The 12,545-nt window shown below is 48.1% G+C and overlaps 1 long non-coding RNA gene across 11 annotated transcripts in view; it reads left to right on the forward strand.

Annotated features, from left to right (window-relative positions):
- Positions 1-9,509: 9,509 nt before the first annotated feature.
- The window catches only part of LOC138762322 (uncharacterized), a 33,672-nt gene continuing 30,636 nt past the window's right edge, over positions 9,510-12,545 (forward strand). For 4 of the 11 annotated variants that reach the window (XR_011356881.1, XR_011356902.1, XR_011356896.1 and 1 more), the window contains exons 1-2: positions 9,517-9,724; positions 11,958-12,037. This is a non-coding gene — a long non-coding RNA (uncharacterized lncRNA). Of the gene's footprint in view, positions 9,725-11,957; positions 12,038-12,545 lie in introns of all 11 variants that reach the window. The other 7 variants (XR_011356904.1, XR_011356905.1, XR_011356890.1 and 4 more) reach the window with 6 other exon arrangements.

Below are 12,545 nucleotides of genomic sequence, written 5' to 3' on the forward strand. Positions count from 1 at the left end.
CTATCCAAATAATAATCTGCCTGTTTATTTCCTCTTCCAAAATCTACAACTGTACGTTTCTCAACATTGTATCTCATCTGCCGTTTCTTTGCCCACTATCCTAAACTGTCCAAGTCTCTCTGCAACCTTTTGGTTTCTTCAACACTTCCTATTCCACCACCTATCTTGGTGTCATCTGCAAATTCAATCACGAAACCATTTAATCCATAATCTAAATCATTAATAAACATTGTAAAACGAAGTAGCCCAACACCGACCTCTCCAGAACACCACCAGTAACCGGCAACCAACCAGAAAAGGATCCCTTTATTCCCACCCTTTTTTTTCTCCCTATCAGCCAATTCTCCACCCAATCTAATAGCTTTCCTGTAATTGCATGAACTTTAATCTTATTAAGCAGCCTCCTATGTGGCACCTTAACGAAGGCCTATTCAAATCCAAATACACAACATCCACAGCCTCTCCCTTGTCCATCCTACTTGAGATTTCCTCAAAAAATTCCAACAGGTTGGTCAGACGTAGTCATCTTGGACAAGCATTCTATCCCTGATTTCCCACATCCTGCATCTGGAGCAATCCACTACCCTAGCTAACTCCATCATCTAAATTTAATTAAAGGATTTTAAACTAACTACCTCATATGGCCTTAACTCTCTGAAGTGGAGACTTCTGCTCCTCTGTGGGATCCTACTGCCTGCTAGTTACACCAGAAGCCCCATACAGGTATAAACTGCCTGTTGAAGGGGACAGTGTTTTTTATTTTTAATAATGGAGAATACATGGTGGTCTGTGCCCAAGATAACGGCTCCCATGCTCAGCAATTCAGACTGCCCCCCTTTTCCCCCACTTCGCCCCCACCCCGAGAAAGAGAAGCCTAGGAGAAGTCCCTACTAGAGAGAAGACCACAGCAATGGAACCAGCAAGATGCTCAGCAGCTGAAGGACTCACCCAGGCCACGGGAACCAGATGTTGGAACCAGGATCCCTGGGCTTCCTGATCGTTTGGGGGAGTCAGGAATCAGGGACAGAGGAAGAAGACTCGGGGTCATCACTGGACCAAACAGGAGGCTGTGTGGCTATGGAGGTTATGAGGGAGCAGGCGGGGTGGGGGAGGGAACATCAGAGGAGGTGGTTGGATCCATGGACTCTTGGTGTCTCTGAATGGACTCTCTTTTGCTTCTCGGTGAGAGTCCTGGACCTTTGGCGTCTCTTTACAGATAAGCAACAGTAGGCAAGTTTTGTGTATTATTTGCATGACAATAAAACCTTATACTTTAAGCTGAACCATGAACCTGATCCTGAACCCAATACTGATTTTGATCCTGAACTTCCAGCTTCTGTAATATTACATCAGTTGCTTTCAACCATGGTTTGACTATTTCCAGTTTCAGATTGGTGGCTCTTGCTTTCTAAGGATTCTTTTTATATTAAACTGGGGTCTCCACTCTGTTTCAGAGGGTTTTTATTTTCATTGTTTGACCTATTTCACAAAGGGAGCTGAGCAAAGTGAGAAATCCACACCACCCCCTTGAACCTTTAGGTTTCCACAACATCATGAGCTGAAGGGCCTGCACTGTGTTGAAATGCTCTATGTTCAATGTTCCTCCAGAAGAAACACTGAATCCTCCCAATATTACATCGTCTGTCTCGCCCTTGATTTTTGCTCAGGGAGTGTCCTGCACACTCACCTCTCCTGTGTATACTGGGTGGGGCTGGATTTATTTTCAAATCCTATCACTCATTCAGTCAGTTAAATTTGAAAACAGTGGTGTTCAGCAAAATCTGATGAAATTCCCAAGACTTATTAATATGAATGGGGAAATTTCTTAGACTCAATGAGGCTCCACCAAACAATCTATTGAATGGACAATGTGTGTTGAAGGGCATTTCCTTCTGCAGCGCTAACAACATTTTGCAGTGCCTTCAGTCATCTGATCTAGACTTGCGTGTTGCCCTCATCACAGCCTGCATGAGATGGCGGATCAAAGTGGTTAAATACAAACCTGTTAATCTTTCTCAAGTTCAGCATCCCAGTACATCATTGACGGTATCTCAGTGCAGAAAAGAACTGCAATTCAAATGCATTTCTCACCTTAAGTTCAGACTTTTGTAAAGGTTCTATGTTGTTTCCAAACTTAAGTGGGTGCTGCCTGATATTCATCAGAGAGTTTATTGATTTACAGTAGATTTACAACAGTTTTGAAGACTATGAGAAGCAGAGACAGGGAAGTCGTCAAATCATTTTACCCATGGTAGGGGCATGGGCTTAAGGTGAGAGAAAGGAGTTTCCAAGGGTATCTGAGGGGGAGCTTTAGTGGAGGAGGTGGCGGAGTCAAATATATTTGAGAGGCATCAGGAAAGATGCTTGAAGCAGCGAAGCACAGAAGGAGCAAAAGGACAATTTGCTGGAGGAGATCAGGAAGTCCAGCAGCAAAAGTGGGAGAAAGAGAATGAGCAATATTTCAGGTCAGATCCTTCATCTTGGGTTCCAAGGTACAGAAGGATATGGTCTCAATGCAGCAATGAGCATAGATGGGCAGAAAGGTTGTCTGAAGGGTCTGTTTCAGAGCTGTACTGAACAACTATGTTAGGGATTTCTGCAATTGATGAAATATTTAGGACAATTACATCTTAAGATAGTGGATGGTTTGGGCACCAGCTGGGTGTGGGAGCCTGCAGCACGGCGATAGAGAAGCAGCCATTTGTTGCCAATTGGAGCCATGCCTCCTGCATCCATACATTTTGTCATACACCAATTTCCGATATTCTGTGGGTATCATGTCATGGTCACAGAATCCCAGCATAGCACAGGCCCTTTGGCCCACCTTGACCATATCGAGCAGGGTGGCATTTTGGGAGAGCCCCATTTGCCTGCATTTGGTTCATACCTTTCTAAAACCTGCCTATCCATAGATTGATCCAAAGAGATTTCAGATTTATTGTCAGAGTACATACATGAAATCACATAAAACCCAGAGATTCCTTGTTCCTGAGGGCACAAAACAATTACCACTAAATCGGTAGTGCAAAAATTAAACTGTACACAGCATATATATAGAAACAAATAAAAGAACTGTAAATCGATAACAGTAAACAGAAATCGTGCAATACAGAGAGAACAAAAGAAAATCAATCAAGTGCACAAGTAAGAGTCCTCAAGTGAGTTTCTGATTGAGTTTGTCATTGTGGAGCCTGGTGGTAGAGGGATAGCAGCTGTTCTTTAACCTGGTGGTGTGAGTCTTGTGGCACCTAGACCTTTTTCTTGATGGCAGCAGTGAGAACAGATCATGTGCTGGGCAATGTGAGTCTTTGATGATTGCTGCTGCCCTCTGACTGCAGCGTTCCCTGTAGATGTACTCAATAGTGGGGATGGTTTTGCCCGTGATGTCCTGGGCTGTGCCCACTACCTTTTGGAGGGCTTTATGCTCAGGAGTATTGGTGTACCCATACCAGTTCATGATGCAGCCAGCCAGCACATTTTCCACCACACATCTGTAGAAATTTACCAGGGTTCTGGTGTCATACCAAACCTCCGCAAACTCCTGAGGAAGTAGAGGCACTGACATACATTCTTCATGATGCCATTGGTGTGTTGGGTCCAGGAAAGATTCTCTGAAAAGTGACTGAAATTTGCTCACCCTCTTTAGTTTGCTCACCCTCCTTAGTTTTGGTTACATTGAGTGTAAGGTTGTTGTTGGTGCACCATTCAGCCAGGTTTTCAATCTCCATCCTGTATGCTGATTCATCCCCTTCCTTTATACATCTTTTCAAATATCTTTTCAATGTCAAAATTATACCAATTTTTACAGCTTCTTCTGGCAGCTCAATTCAGATAAGGACCACCCTCTGAGTGAAAAAATTTCCCCCAGGTTCCTCATGAATCTCTCCCCTCTTATCTTAAACCTATGCCCTGTAAACATCTATCCTGGGAAGAAGACTGTGAGCATTCACTTTATGATCCTCATGGTTTTATAAAACTTTGCAAGATCATCCCTCAACTTCATTGCAACCTCTGCTTATGACTGCCCTCCACCCCCTCCCCACCCACAAACAATCAGTCCCAACAACATCCTAGTCAATCCCCTCTGCACGCTTTCAAATTTACTGGTATCCTTCCCATAACTTGGTAAACAGAACAACACACAGAGTACAAGTACAGTCACACCAATACCTTGTGCAACTGAATTGCAAGGTCCCCACCATTGTACTCTCTACCCTGCACAATGAACCAATTACTTTCTTCAGCACCCTATCCAACAGAGTTAATAATTTCAAGGAACTATGCACCTGTAGTCCGAAGTCTTTCGGTTCCACAACACTTTCCAGGGCCCAACCATTCACTGTGTAAGTCCTGCCCTGTTTTCACTTCCCAAAATACTTGTCAGAGTTAAATTCCATTTACTACTCCTTGACCCATTCCTCATTTGATCCATAACCTGATGTAAACTTGAATATCCTTCCTCAGTGTCCACTAAACCACCAGTTTTGGGGTCAATTATAAATGAAATTATTAGGTCAACTACTCTGCTGTCCAAACATTAATGTAAACTTCTCCAATATAGAAATAAGTAAACACTAAGAGTGAACACTGAGATTAAACACTGATCGCTGGCTCTCCACTCAGTTCTGGATCACCTCGAAAACAGCAAATCATATATACAGCTGCTCTTCATCGACTGCAGCTCAGCCTTCAATACCATTATTCCCTCAGTGCTGGTCAAGAAGCTACACACTCTGAGCCTCTGTACCCCACTCTGCAACTGGATCCTTGACTTTCTTACTGGAAGACTCTAGTCAGTACGAATTGGAAACAACGTCTCCTCCTCACTGATCATCAACACAGGCGCACCCGAAGGATGTGTGCTTAGCCCACTGCTCTACTCATTATACATCCATGACTATGTGGCCAGACACAATTTCAATGCCATCTACAAATTTGCCGATGACACCTCAGGTGTCGGCAGAATCACTAACGGCAATGAGGAAGTGTAGAGGAGGGAGAAATATCAGCTCGTTGAATGGTGTAATGACAACAACTTTGCGCTCACATCGGAAAAACCAAGGAGGTGATTTTTGACTTCAGGAGGAAATCAGGGGAACATAGCTCAGTTCTCATCGAGGACTCAGTAATGGAAACGGTCAAGAACTTCAAATTCCTGCGTGTCAATATTTCCGAGGATCTGTCCTGGAGCCTCCATGTTCTTCTTTCTTTGGCTTGGCTTCGCAGACGAAGATTTATGGAGGGGGTAAAAAGTCCACGTCAGCTGCAGGCTCGTTTGTGGCTGACAAGTCCGATGCGGGACAGGCAGACACGATTGCAGCGGTTGCAAGGGAAAATTGGTTGGTTGGGGTTGGGTGTTGGGTTTTTCCTCCTTTGCCTTTTGTCAGTGAGGTGGGCTCTGCGGTCTTCTTCAAAGGAGGTTGCTGCCCGCCAAACTGTGAGGCGCCAAGATGCACGGTTTGAGGCGTTATCAGCCCACTGGCGGTGGTCAATGTGGCAGGCACCAAGAGATTTCTTTAGGCAGTCCTTGTACCTTTTCTTTGGTGCACCTCTGTCATGGTGGCCAGTGGAGAGCTCGCCATATAATACGATCTTGGGAAGGCGATGGTCCTCCATTCTGGAGACGTGACCCATCCAGCGCAGCTGGATCTTCAGCAGCGTGGACTCGATGCTGTCGACCTCTGCCATCTCGAGTACTTCGACGTTAGGGGTGTAAGCGCTCCAATGGATGTTGAGGATGGAGCGGAGACAACGCTGGTGGAAGCGTTCTAGGAGCCGTAGGTGGTGCCGGTAGAGGACCCATGATTCGGAGCCGAACAGGAGTGTGGGTATGACAACGGCTCTGTATACGCTTATCTTTGTGAGGTTTTTCAGTTGGTTGTTTTTCCAGACTCTTTTGTGTAGTCTTCCAAAGGCGCTATTTGCCTTGGCGAGTCTGTTGTCTATCTCATTGTCGATCCTTGCATCTGATGAAATGGTGCAGCCGAGATAGGTAAACTGGTTGACCGTTTTGAGTTTTGTGTGCCCGATGGAGATGTGGGGGGGCTGGTAGTCATGGTGGGGAGCTGGCTGATGGAGGACCTCAGTTTTCTTCAGGCTGACTTCCAGGCCAAACATTTTGGCAGTTTCCGCAAAGCAGGACGTCAAGCGCTGAAGAGCTGGCTCTGAATGGGCAACTAAAGCGGCATCATCTGCAAAGAGTAGTTCACGGACAAGTTTCTCTTGTGTCTTGGTGTGAGCTTGCAGGCGCCTCAGATTGAAGAGACTGCCATCCGTGCGGTACCGGATGTAAACAGCGTCTTCATTGTTGGGGTCTTTCATGGCTTGGTTCAGCATCATGCTGAAGAAGATTGAAAAGAGGGTTGGTGCGAGAACACAGCCTTGCTTCACGCCATTGTTAACAGCCTCCATGTTGATGCAATCACAAAGGAGGCTCGCCGGCAGCTATACTTTGTGAGGTGTCTGAGGAGGTTCTGTACGTCACCGAAGACTCTCGTAAACTTCTACAGGTGTACCGTGGAGAGCATTCTGGCTGGTTGTATCACTGTAGGGAGGTGCCAACTCTCAGGACAAGAATAAACTCCAGAGGGTTGATAACTCGGCCTATTACATCACAGGCACCAGAATGCACTCCATTGAGGACATCTACATGAGGCAGTGTCTTAATAAAGCAGCCTCTATCCTCAAAGACCCCCACCACCCAGGCCATGCCCTCCTCACTCTGCTACCATCGGGGAAAAGATACAGGAGCCTAAAGATGAGCCCTCAGTGGTACAAGGACAGCTTCTTCCCTGCTGCCATCAGATTCCTGAATAATAAATGAAACAAAGGCACTGCCTTACTTTTTGTGCTGATCTTACAACTTTATATAATAATGTTGTAAGATGGTTATAATACGAATGTTTGCACTAAGACGCTGCCACGAAAACAATGAATTTCATGGCTTGTTCATGACAATAAATCCTGATTCTGATCTGTGTGAACACTGAGAGTAAACACTGGGATGAACTCTAAGAGTGAACACTTAGGGTGAACACAGTGTGAACACAGAGTGAACACTGAGAGTGAACCCTGAGAGTGAACACTGGGGTGAACACTGGGGTGAACACTGAGAGTGAATTCTGAGAGTGAACTCTGAGGGTGAACACTGAGGGTGAACACTGAGAGTGAACCCTGAGAGTGAACACTGGGGTGAACTCTGAGAGTGAACTCTGAGGGTGAACCCTGAGAGTGAACACTAGGGTGAACACTGAGAGTGAACTCTGAGGGTGAACACTGAGGGTGAACCCTGAGAGTGAACACTAGGGTGAACACTGAGAGTGAACTCTGAGGGTGAACTCAGAGTGTGAACACTGAGAGTGAACACTGAGGGTGAAAACTGAGGGTGAACACTGGGGTGAACTCAGAGTGTGAACACTGAGAGTGAACCCTGAGAGTGATGACTGAGGGTGAACTCAGAGTGTGATGACTGAGGGTGAACCCTGAGAGTGAACACTGAGGGTGAACACTGGGGTGAACCCTGAGAGTGAACACTAGGGAGAACACTGAGAGTGAACTCTGAGGGTGAACAATGAGGGTGAACACTGAGAGTGAACACTGAGGGTGAAAACTGAGGGTGAACACTGGGGTGAACTCAGAGTGTGAACACTGTGAGTGAACCCTGAGAGTGAACACTGAGAGTGAACACTGGGGTGAACACTGAGTGTGAACACTGGGGTGAACTCTGAGAGTGAACTCTGAGGGTGAACATGAGGATGAACACTGAGAGTGAACACTGAGGGTGAAAACTGAGGGTGAACACTGAGGGTGAACACTGGGGTGAACTCAGAGTGTGAACACTGAGGGTGAACACTGAGGGTGAACCCTGAGAGTGAACACTAGGGTGAACACTGAGAGTGAACTCTGAGGGTGAACACTGAGGGTGAACACTGAGAGTGAACACTGAGGGTGAACCCTGAGAGTGAACACTAGGGTGAACACTGAGAGTGAACTCTGAGGGTGAACACTGAGGGTGAACACTGAGGGTGAAAACTGAGGGTGAACACTGGGGTGAACTCAGAGTGTGAACACTGGGGTGAACTCTGAGAGTGAACTCTGAGGGTGAACATGAGGATGAACACTGAGAGTGAACACTGAGGGTGAAAACTGAGGGTGAACACTGAGGGTGAACACTGAGAGTGAACACTGAGGGTGAAAACTGAGGGTGAACCCTGAGAGTGAACACTAGGGTGAACACTGAGAGTGAACTCTGAGGGTGAACACTGAGGGTGAACACTGAGAGTGAACACTGAGGGTGAAAACTGAGGGTGAACACTGGGGTGAACTCAGAGTGTGAACACTGGGGTGAACTCTGAGAGTGAACTCTGAGGGTGAACATGAGGATGAACACTGAGAGTGAACTCTGAGGGTGAACTCAGAGTGTGAACATGAGAGTGAACACTGAGGGTGAAAACTGAGGGTGAACACTGGGGTGAACTCAGAGTGTGAACACTGGGGTGAACTCTGAGAGTGAACTCTGAGGGTGAACATGAGGATGAACACTGAGGGTGAAAACTGAGGGTGAACACTGAGGGTGAACACTGAGGGTGAACACTGAGGGTGAACACTGGGGTGAACTCAGAGTGTGAACACTGAGAGTGAACCCTGAGAGTGAACCCTGAGAGTGAACCCTGAGAGTGAACCCTGAGAGTGAACACTGAGGGTGAACACTGAGGGTGAACACTGAGGGTGAACACTGAGGGTGAACACTGGGGTGAACTCAGAGTGTGAACACTGAGAGTGAACCCTGAGAGTGAACCCTGAGAGTGAACCCTGAGAGTGAACCCTGAGAGTGAACCCTGAGAGTGAACACTGAGGGTGAACACTGAGGGTGAACACTGAGGGTGAACACTGAGGGTGAACACTGAGGGTGAACACTGGGGTGAACTCAGAGTGTGAACACTGAGAGTGAACCCTGAGAGTGAACCCTGAGAGTGAACACTGAGGGTGAACACTGGGGTGAACTCAGAGTGTGAACACTGAGAGTGAACCCTGAGAGTGAACCCTGAGAGTGAACCCTGAGAGTGAACACTGAGGGTGAACACTGAGGGTGAACACTGAGGGTGAACACTGAGGGTGAACACTGAGGGTGAACACTGGGGTGAACTCAGAGTGTGAACACTGAGAGTGAACCCTGAGAGTGAACCCTGAGAGTGAACCCTGAGAGTGAACCCTGAGAGTGAACACTGAGGGTGAACACTGAGGGTGAACACTGAGGGTGAACACTGAGGGTGAACACTGAGGGTGAACACTGAGGGTGAACACTGAGGGTGAACACTGGGGTGAACTCAGAGTGTGAACACTGAGAGTGAAACCTGAGAGTGAACCCTGAGAGTGAACACTGAGGGTGAACACCGGGGGTGAACACTGAGGGTGAACACCGAGTGTGAACAACAGAGTGTCCCAGAGCGGAAGGCAGGGCGGTTGCTGATATAAATACATCAGGGCCGCTCTCGCTGCAAACCGCAGATTAGAAGGGGCAGGATGACTGTTTGTTACCAGAACTCGTTATCAATCCCAACAGGTAACGGAATTCCGGTTGCGATTGTCGGGCGGTCTGATTTATAAACCAATTGTCACCGGATGAAAAACACACACACAAAAAAAATCTGCGAGTGCAGCTGAACTTGAGCAGAATATGCGAGTGGGCGGCGAGGAGGAGGCGCAGGACGCGGAGCCGGAGCGGGTAAGTGAACACAAGGTAGACGCGGTGTCTCCGGACGGGGCCAACTCGACCGACCTCCGGAGCCTGCGTTGCCCCGCGGATTCCCGGTTGGGGAAAGTTTCCTTTAGCCACACGGTGCAATTGGGATGGAGGAATGGAAATAAAGCTGCTTTCTCTTTGCAACGTTGGAAACTCATCTCCTGTGATCAAAAGAACTTTCGGTGACCGAAGTAGGGATGGTGCCTGAGCGGCGAGTCCCTCCGGCTTGACTCGTTGACGGCGATGAATCCCTGAGCCTCCGCGGCGGGTGGTGTGAAAGCCCGACAGCCCGGCACTGAACGCGGAGCGCGCTGCACCCGGGCTCTTGCCGGGCTCTGCAGGTCACAGAACGTGGCTCACACATGACCAGCTCTTCAATTCAGCCCCGCTCACTCTGTCATGTTGAAGCGGATCGGGGCGGTGACTGGGGGAAGCTGGACACATCTGTGCCAGATGACATTTGGGCGAGAAAAGAAAATGAGGCGGTGGGAACACAACCTACAAGGGGATTCATTGTCTTTGATGGCTGAAGAGGCCGCTTGGATTCTGTATCGTGTCTCTTGTCTGTGTCTGTCCCGCCTCTCCGCCTCCAGCCCAAAACTCCTCCATTACCTCCGGACATTTGCCCTTCTGCTCCAAGTTCAGGATCTCCCCCCCCCCCCCCCCACCCTTGTCCTCACCTACCAACCCCATCACCCTCCGCATCCAATAAATCACCCTCCGTTTCCGCACCGACTACATGATCCCACCAACAGACACGTCTCCCCCTCTCCTCTCCTTCTTCTGCAAGGACCACTCCATCCTTGCTCACTCCTCCCTCCCCATTAATCGCCTCATTGGCACCTACCCCTGCGATTGCACTCACACCTTCTCCCTCGCCACCATTCCAAGCCCTAAACAGTCCTTCCAAGTGAAACAACTTGGAATCTGCTGGAGTCATCTACTGCGTCTCGTCCTCCCGTTGTGGTGTCCTCTCCATCGGAGAGACTGAGTACAGACTGGGAGATCGCTGTGCAGAGCACCTCTTCTGTCCGCAGTAATAGCGTGGATCTCCCTGCGGCCACCCATTTCAATTCCTCGCCCCCATTCCCTTCCCGACATATCTGTCCATGGTCTCATGCACCACCAGACGAAGACAATCTGAATATTGGAGGTGCAATACCCCATCTTCTGACTGGATGGCATTAACCCTCCTAGGAAGCGGGTTTCCCGTTCGGGCTGCTTACGTCGAGAAATGAACGAAGCAAAAACTGGTGAATCCTTGATATCCAACCCTTCCATACTCGACGGTGACTCGAGATTCTCTGCCAATGTCTTCATGTTGGGGGCCAATGCCAGAGCGCAGTTCTCGGACAGGGTGACTGCGCCAGCGATGGGGGTTCCAATCCCGCGCTGTCTGGAAGGAGATTTTACCTTCTCCCCGTGTTTGCGTGGGTTTCCTCCAGGGGATCCAGGAGTGAGCGAGGATGGAGAAGAAGGAGAGGAGAGGGGGAGATGTGTCTGTTGGTGGGATCATGTAGTCGGTGCGGAAACGGAGGATGATTTATTGGATGCGGAGGGTGATGGGGTTGGTAGGTGAGGACAGGGGGGGGCGGGGGATCCTGAACTTGTTGCATCTGGGAGCGGAGGGGAGCAGAAGGGCAAATGTCCGGAGGTAATAGAGGAGTTTTGGGCTGGAGGCGGAGAGGTTGGACAGATACAGGCAAGAGACACTATACAGAATAGAGCGGCACGGACTTGTGGGCCGGAATGGCCTGTTTCCGTGCTTTATGTCTCAAAAAAACACGAATGAAATTTCGGCACTCGCTGAGCGGGACACCTGTGGTTTCAGGGCTTTTCCTTTCGTGTGAAAGTCGCGCGACTCCTTTAATACTTCACCCAAATTAAAAAGTTCTTGTTTGAATGTGAAAGGCCGGAATAGCCCGTTTTGAAATGTTCCAAACGTGAGTAGAAGAAGGAGTTTGCAATTCAATTGGAGCCGAGTCTGCAGCCCGGGGGGTGGGTTAATCCTCCTCTCATCTAACCCTAACCCTAACCCTTCAAGCTCTGCATTACATTGAGAATATTAACATTCTCTGTATGCTTAAGCTATCTGATTCATCACTTTTAATCAGAGGGGAAACATTTGTGTGTTGGAATGATATCCTTTTGTGCGTGTTTTAACAATCTTCATTTGGTATTTAATATTTTAATTCTAAATTTGGATCTTATGCAGCTAACTGAAGGAGGACCACTAATCTTGCAGAAGGCATCAAGTGGGGCTCGTGTCAATGTGGCGCTATGGTTCCAGCGAAGGTATCAGAATCAGGTTTTATTATCATGAGCACGTGTCACGAAATTTGTCTGAGGCAGCATTATTGTGCATTACGGGTGCAAAAAAATTGCATTTCTTTAAATAAACTAATAAAAAATATTAGTGCAGAAGAAGAGAATAAGGCGAGGCAGTGTCTGTGGTTCATTGCCCATTCAGAAATCAGATGGCAGAGGGGAAGCCGTTTTTGTGCCGCTGGGTTTTCCGGCTCCCTACCTTGTTCCTGAGAAGAGGGCACGGCCAGGGTGATGAGGATCTTTGATGATGGAGGCTGCTTTCTTGAGACACTGCCTCTTGTTGATGTCATTGATAGAGTGAAGCCCATGATAGCTCTGGCCGAGTTCGCAACTCTCAGTAGCCTGTCCTTTACTTTGGCAGCTCCATACCAGAGAGTGACACAACCAGTCGGAATGCTCTCCATGGTACACTTGTAGACATTTGCAAGTTTTGGTGACATACCAAATCTCCTCAAACTCAAAGTCAACACAAGAA

Source organism: Narcine bancroftii, chromosome 1, assembly GCF_036971445.1.
Source record: "Narcine bancroftii isolate sNarBan1 chromosome 1, sNarBan1.hap1, whole genome shotgun sequence".
NCBI classification, from domain to species: domain Eukaryota; kingdom Metazoa; phylum Chordata; class Chondrichthyes; order Torpediniformes; family Narcinidae; genus Narcine; species Narcine bancroftii.